The sequence below is a fragment of the Apium graveolens genome, chromosome 5 (genome assembly GCF_009905375.1).
Source record: "Apium graveolens cultivar Ventura chromosome 5, ASM990537v1, whole genome shotgun sequence".
NCBI classification, from domain to species: domain Eukaryota; kingdom Viridiplantae; phylum Streptophyta; class Magnoliopsida; order Apiales; family Apiaceae; genus Apium; species Apium graveolens.
The window spans coordinates 53,314,627-53,322,259 of NC_133651.1; the positions used below are offsets into that span (position 1 = coordinate 53,314,627).

A 7,633-nucleotide genomic window follows, 5' to 3' on the forward strand; every position below is an offset into this window, starting at 1 on the left:
GATTCTCTGGCTAACTATGGTGTTAATCATATAATTAGTATTTGTGAGCTGTGTGCAGGTTCGGACGTGACGGAACAATGCGCTATATCTAGTAAATCAGCTCAGTTTGGGAGCAACTTTCAGAGATCGCAGCAACCAGTTCCAGATACTTATCATCTTGACAACTGGAATCATCCTAACTTCAGCTGGAGCAACAATCAGAATGCGATGCAACAACCGTTTCAGTGGTTTGGAAATAAGCAATTCAATCCTCCTGGTTTTCAACAACAACTCGCACCATGACAACAACTCCAACTTGAAACTCATGAAGGTGCAGGTCAATATTCGAATGAAAAATCAGAATTGGAGGAGTTAAGTCTTATGTGCAAAAACCAGGATCTTATATGCCAAAGCCAGGTTGTTTCTATCAAGACTCTGGAGGACCAAATAGGGCAAATTGCTAATGCCTTATTGAATCGACCACCAGGAACGGTTTATACAGATACAGAAGCCAATCCAGGCAAGAGGGAAGTTAAAGAACAGGTGAACACCATCACCTTGAGGTCTGGAAAGGTCGCAAGTCCCCAAATTCAGCAAGACGATGAGCCAGAAACATCTCGAGTTTCAGAAAATGAAGTTGTGGCTGAAGAAGAAGTGCTGAAGGATGCCGAGGTGGAACCAAGGAAGAAAACTATGAAACACACTCCTCCTGAGGGTAATACAGGGGAGAAGCAGGTCTATCCTCCACCTCATTTTCCTAAGAGGCTACAGAAGCAGAAGTTGGATAAGCGATTTGCTAAGTTTCTGGAGGTGTTCAAGAAACTTCATATCAACATACATTTCGCGGAAGCTCTTGAACAGATGCCTAGCTATGCAAGGTTTATGAAAGGTATTCTCTCTCAGAAAGTGAAGCTCGATGACTTAGAGACCGTTGCTCTTACAGAGGAATGCAGTGCTGTGCTGCAACAGAAGTTGCCTCCGAAGCTCCACCTGATGTTGCATCGAGCATGGGTCTTGACTGTTCTCCCAAACCGTTATAGAAACAATTGATGATCATCCAATCAGGCATTTCATGATGAGGACACTTCCTAAGCATCTCCTTGTAGCGCTCCCAAGTTTCACATAGAGATTCTCCCGATTGCTGCGCAAATTGAGTAAGAGCGTTTCTAATTGCAGCTGTCTTCGCCATAGGGAAGAATTTAGTAAGAAACTTCTGAGCAAGATCCTCCCAAGTGGTGATAGAACCTACCGGTAGAGAATGTAACCAGCACTTAGCTTTATCCCTTAGAGAGAATGGGAAAAGCCTTAGCTTTATAGCATCTTCAGAAACACGATTGAACCTGAAGGTGTCGCAGATCTCTATGAAATCCCTAATGTGCATATTGGGATCTTCCGTTGGAGCACCCCCAAACTGAACTGAATTATGTACCACCTGAATTATGCTAGGCTTGATCTCAAAGGTATTAGCTGTGATAGCTGGCCTGAAAATGCTAGATTGAATGTCATTGATCTTGGGTTGAGAAAAATCAATCAAGGCTTTCGTTCTTGCTGCTGGATCTCCCATTGTAATGAGTACCTAAAACACAAACGAATAAACTGTGAAAGTAAAAGAATCCAAGTCAGTGAACTTTAACGACCACTAATGACAAGCACATAAACTAAAAATTAACAACACCGAGTCCCCGGAAGCGGCGCCAAAAACTTGTCAAGACGTTAACGCGCGCTAATAATACACACAAGTATACGCGTTCGCAAGTAGTATAAGATATAAATCAGATTCATTCCCACAGATACTGGTTTAGGTTAAGTTCAATTTATGAACCTATGCAACAATGTATGGTTATCGCTCAATGATAAGACAAATAACAATTTGAGTTTGGATTAAACTAAGAGATTATACTAAATAGCATTAACTAAGAGAATTGAGGTTGAATTACTTATATGAGACAAACATGGGATCCTAACTTCATTAAATACTTCATTCAATAGCCTTTTTGCTCTTAACCTTAGCATAATGGTGATGACAACTAATCAGATAACATAAAACTAGTAAATGCCAACTTTTGTTGTACGAATACCCTACTACCAAGCATCCACAAAAGAGATAGAAGTTGAATAGACACCAATTATGCTTAGTCCTTATATGTTTATAAGAATTGAAAACATAACGGTTTAATGCGCAAGTTATCTATCGTGATTATATAGGGCAAGTAAGATGGTTAAAATTACCTACGAATCATGCATTACAATTATACATGAACCTATACTAGCATGGCAAGTTCTAAATCTCTATATTCATTTTTGCTTCAATAGAGATTAACACGCTATCTTATATGTTAGCTACGCACATAAGACGAATAAGCACAACCAATACTAAGTTATAATACAATCACCACACACTAATTTAACTAAAGAATTCCATAAATAAAACCGTTAGAAACCCACGATAATGATTAGTTCATAATCAAACTCATCAACACCATGGGTTCCAATGAAAGCATGATAATAAACAATATAAGAGTACTAGAGTTCAAGAACAAATCAAAAACGAGCATCCAAGTATCAACTATATTAAAGAAAACAAAAGTATTCTTCTCCATAGCCTTCTCGTGCTCTCTAGGTCTTCTTATTGCTCTCTCGGGTCTCCTTCTTGTTAAAAATGTCTTTTTATTGGTATTTATAGGCTCTAGGATGACCAGGACTCTCAAAATCCTCAATTTCGACTAAAATCAGGATTTTGGGGCAGAAACCGAGTGCGGGCGCGCAGTCTTTGGGCGTGGCCGCGCTGAAATAGTGTTTCAGCGGCACAAGCACGCTGCCTTCTGGCGCGGCCGTGCTGATATTCTGGAATTTTTCTGACAAATCTTCTTTTGGCCATATCTTGAGTTCTACTCGTCAAAATTAGGCGATTCAACTGCCCACGCGAAGCTAACGAGATTCTCTACAACTTGAGAATGACCTAAGCTTCCAATTCTGATCTTTGTTCGGCATAATTCTTTGAAAAGTTTCTTTCTTCCTTGAACAGATGCCTAAAATGTAATAACACAAAAATATATCAAAAATACCAACAAATGGAGTCCAAAATACCAACTTAAGCTTGTAATGAAGCATTTTAAGTAGATATAAATCCACGTATCACACCCCCAAACTTGAATCGATGTTTGTCCTCAAGCATAAACAGACTCAAAACTACAAAACAAACGTAATGCATGAATGCAACTAAATGATAATACAATCGATCCCCTCAGAATAACCATAACCAACCAACAAGCTAATACCTCCAAGAATGCAATGACTCAAAACAGAGCTCTAATAAATCCCACAAACCAACTTATAAACCAGAAATGTGCGTGTGTGGGATGCTTAATAGATATACTCTCGATACTATATCAAGAACCATGACTTGTTTTTCATCAAAACAATCACAAGTTTATAAATAGAATAGACGTTAAACGCATAATGACTCACAACACCTCCTTTCTACTAGAGTTATACAATGATTCATGCTATTATTGAATACATAACAAAGATGCTTACTTGACCGTGCAATGAATGAGGTCCCAAAAGACTTATGCAATAATACCCATGTAGTGAGCATTGGGTTAGCGGATCCCAGACTATAAAAGCCTTAGGTCACTAGGCACAAAGTCCCCTAAGAACTTAATAACTCGAGTATTAAAGAGCTCAATCTTGATCAATTATGCATAACACATACTTTTTTTCTCTTTTCTCTTTATCTTTTTTTCTTTTTTTTTTCTTTTCTCTTTTTTTTCAACAGTTTCTGAATGAGTGTGTTTCGCTCCATCTCATTCAACCCTAGACTACTCATAAAACTATGAGCCGACTACTAGCCATTTGACGCCTAGCCTTACAACAACTAGCAATGAAATCCAAGCTTTTCTCTAGTTTAAAAATGAGTGTTATTACGTCATTACGAGAATATCAAAAATTCTAAATATAACCAAGTGATTAAATCTCAAGAACAAACAAGTATGATAATGATCTAAGTCAAAAGCAACCCTATAAGACTTTGTGAAAAAAAAATTCTGGCATGCAAATTAATTTATTAAGACTTAAACATCCCTCTATTCGTCATCACCACACTCAAATCAACATCAACCAATCAATCAGAAATAGCTCAACCTAAGGGATCATGTTATATGTATGCAAATGCAACTACATGGACTCTTATAATAACACGAACAAAAATGCAACAAATATTTCCTAAATGAACAATCATGCAAAAATATTAATGAACTTCAACTAAACATGCAATATGAATATGTATGAACTATATGAACACACACACATACACACACACTAATCATTACATTATCACCCCCAAACTTAAAATTTTCAATGTCCTCATTGAAGGTAGTAATAAGAATTTCAGGCATACCTAGTTAGCGGGAGGATCACCCTCTTCGGGTGGAGGATCAGGGGTCCAATCAACCTCGACACCAGTGTCTCGGGAAACATTACCGAGAGCGTGTATCAAATCCACAGTAAAATGATTGTGAATGTCGTTCATGGCCTCCATACGCCTAGTCAATTGCCTGTACTGCTCATCACCAACACCAGTCCTAACAACTACCTGCTACACATGAGAAGTACCCTCTGTAGGAACTGGAGGATTCGTTCGGATACCCTCTACATCATCAAAAATATATCCCAAGCCCTTATCATGGGGTGCACCTAAGAATGCATAACTTAAGTGATTTGTTAGTGGTTGAAGCTCATGTTTGGAAACATCTTCAATAGACGGCTCGAGACGTTCTTGAGAAATTTTCAGCTCTTCTAACCCAAGAGAATCGAATGGCATATCCAACTTCCTCTTCCACGGAGGAGCATTCAAAACCTGCAGTTGCTCTGCTCCTTCTTCCTTTTTAATAACTGATTCCCCTATTAAGGATCTCTCTAAAGTATCTAACTTTGGCAATTGCTCAAGTTCCGAATTTACTACAGAGTCAACCCACTCTATTTTAAAGCACTCCTCTTTAGCTGTGGGTAACTTTATTTCCTTGAACACATTAAAAGTGACCTTCTGATCATGAACCTTCATCGTAAGCTCTCTTTTTGCACATCGATCATAGTTCGACCTTTAACCAAGAATGGTCTTTCCAAGATAATGGGAATCTTCTTATCTTCCTCGAAATTAAGAATTACAAAGTCAGCAGGGAAGATGAGTTTATCCACCTTGGCCAAGAGATCCTCCACTATACCTCGTGGATAAGTGATGGAACGGTCAGCTAGTTGCAATGACATGTATGTCGGTTTCGGATCAGGCAGACCAAGCTTCTTGAAGATAGATAAGGGCATCAGATTGATGCTAGCTCCTAAATCACATAAACACTTATCGAACGACAAGTTTCCGATGGTGCAAGGAATAGTGAAGCTTCCAGGATCTTTAAGCTTCGGAGGCAACTTTTGTTGCAGCACAGCACTGCATTCCTCCGTAAGAGCAACGGTCTCTAAGTCATCGAACTTCACTTTCCGAGAGAGAATACCTTTTATAAACCTCGCATAGCTAGGCATATGTTCAAGAGCTTCAGCGAAATGTATGTTGATATGAAGTTTCTTGAACACCTCCAGAAACTTAGCAAATTGCTTATCCAACTTCTGCTTCTGTAGCCTCTTAGGAAAAGGAGGTGGAGGATAGACCTGCTTCTCCCCTGTATTATCCTCAGGAGGAGTGTGTTTCATAGTTTTCTTCCTTGATTCCACCTCGGCATCCTTCAGCACTTCTTCTTCACCCACAACTTCATTTTCTGAAACTCGAGATGTTTCAGGCTCATCGTCTTGCTGAATTTGGGAACTTGCGACCTTTCCAGACCTCAAGGTGATGGTGTTCACCTGTTCTTCAACTTCCCTCTTGCCTGGATTGGCTTTTATATCACTAGAAACCGTTCTTCGTGGTCGATTCAATAAGGCATTAGCAATTTGCCCTATTTGGTCCTCCAGAGTCTTGATAGAAACAGCCTGGCTTTGGCATATAAGATCCTGGTTTTTGCACATAAGACTTAACTCCTCCAATTCTGATTTTTCATTCGAATATTGATATGCACCTTCATGATTTTCAAGTTGGAGTTGTTGTCTTGGTGCGAGTTGTTGTTGAAAACCAGGAGGATTGAATTGCTTGTATCCAAACCGCTGAAACGGTTGTTGCATCGCATTCTGATTGTTGCTCCAGCTGAAGTTAGGATGATTCCAGTTATCAAGATGATAAGTATCTGGAACTGGTTGTTGCGATCTCTGAAAGCTGCTCCCAAACTGAGCTGATTCACTAGATATAGCGTATTGTTCTATCGCATGCGAACCTGTACACAACTCACAAATACTGGTTATATGTTTAACACCATAGTTAGCCAGAGAATCGATCTTCATAGACAACGCCTTTAGTTGAGCAGTGATAGCCATAGCTGTATCTACTTCAAGAACTCTTGATACCATGCTCTATGGCAATCTCTGGGTTGGATACTGATATTCATTAGCAGCCATCAGTTCAATTAGATCATAAGCTTCCTCATAGCTCTTTGCCCATAATGCTCCACCTGATGTTGTATCGAGCATGGGTCATGACTGTGCTCCAAAACCGTTATAGAAGCAATTGATGATCATCCAATCAGGCATTCCATGATGAGGACACTTCCTAAGCATCTTCTTGTAGCGCTCCCAAGTTTCACATAGAGATTCTCCCGATTGCTGTGCAAATTGAGTAAGAGCGTTTCTAATTGCAGCTGTCTTCACCATAGGGAAGAATTTAGTAAGAAACTTCTGAGCGAGATCCTTCCAAGTGGTGATAGAACCTGCTGGTAGAGAATGTAACCAGCACTTAGCTTTATCCCTCAGAGAGAATGGGAAAAGCCTTAGCTTTATGGCATCTTCAGAAACACGATTGAACCTGAAGGTGTCGTAGATCTCTATGAAATCCCTAATGTGCATATTGGGATCTTCTGTTGGAGCACACCCAAACTGAACTGAATTCTGTACCATCTGAATTATGCCAGGCTTGATCTTAAAGGTATTAGCTGTGATAGCTGGCCTGACAATGCTAGATTGAATGTCATTGATCTTGGGTTGATAAAAATCCATCACGGCTTTCGTTCGTGCTGCTAGATCTCCCATTGTAATGAGTACCTAAAACACAAACGAATAAATTATGAAAGTAAAAGAATCCGAGTCAGTGAACTTTAACGACCACTGATGACAAGCACATAAATAAAAAATTAACAACACCAAGTCCCCGCAAGCGGCGCCAAAAACTTGTTAGGACGTTAACGCGCGCTAATAATACACGCAATTATACGCGTTCGCAAGTAGTATAAGATATAAATCAGATTCGTTCCCACATATACTGGTTTAGGTTAAGTTCAATTTATGCACCTATGCAACAATGTATGGTTATCGCTCAATGATAAGACAAATAACAAATTGGGTTTGGATTAAACTAAGAGATTATACTAAATAGCATTAACTAAGAGAATTGAGGTTGAATTACTTATATGAGACAAACATGGGATCCTAACTTCATTAAATACTTTATTCAATAGCCTTTTTGCTCTTAACCTTAGCATGTAATGGTGATGACAACTAATCAGATAACATAAAACTAGTAAATGCCAACTTTTGTTGTACGAATACCCTACTACCAAGC

The 7,633-nt window shown here is 39.2% G+C and overlaps 2 non-coding genes across 2 annotated transcripts; both read left to right on the plus strand.

Moving 5' to 3' along the window:
- The first annotated feature begins 1,046 nt into the window (after positions 1–1,046).
- On the plus strand, positions 1,047–1,153 carry LOC141662245 (small nucleolar RNA R71). The gene has a single exon (XR_012550368.1). It is a non-coding gene; the product is annotated as a small nucleolar RNA R71 (small nucleolar RNA).
- Positions 1,154–6,607: 5,454 nt separating this feature from the next.
- On the plus strand, positions 6,608–6,714 carry LOC141662281 (small nucleolar RNA R71). Its single transcript, XR_012550402.1, has one exon. It is a non-coding gene; the product is annotated as a small nucleolar RNA R71 (small nucleolar RNA).
- The last annotated feature ends 919 nt before the right edge of the window (positions 6,715–7,633 follow it).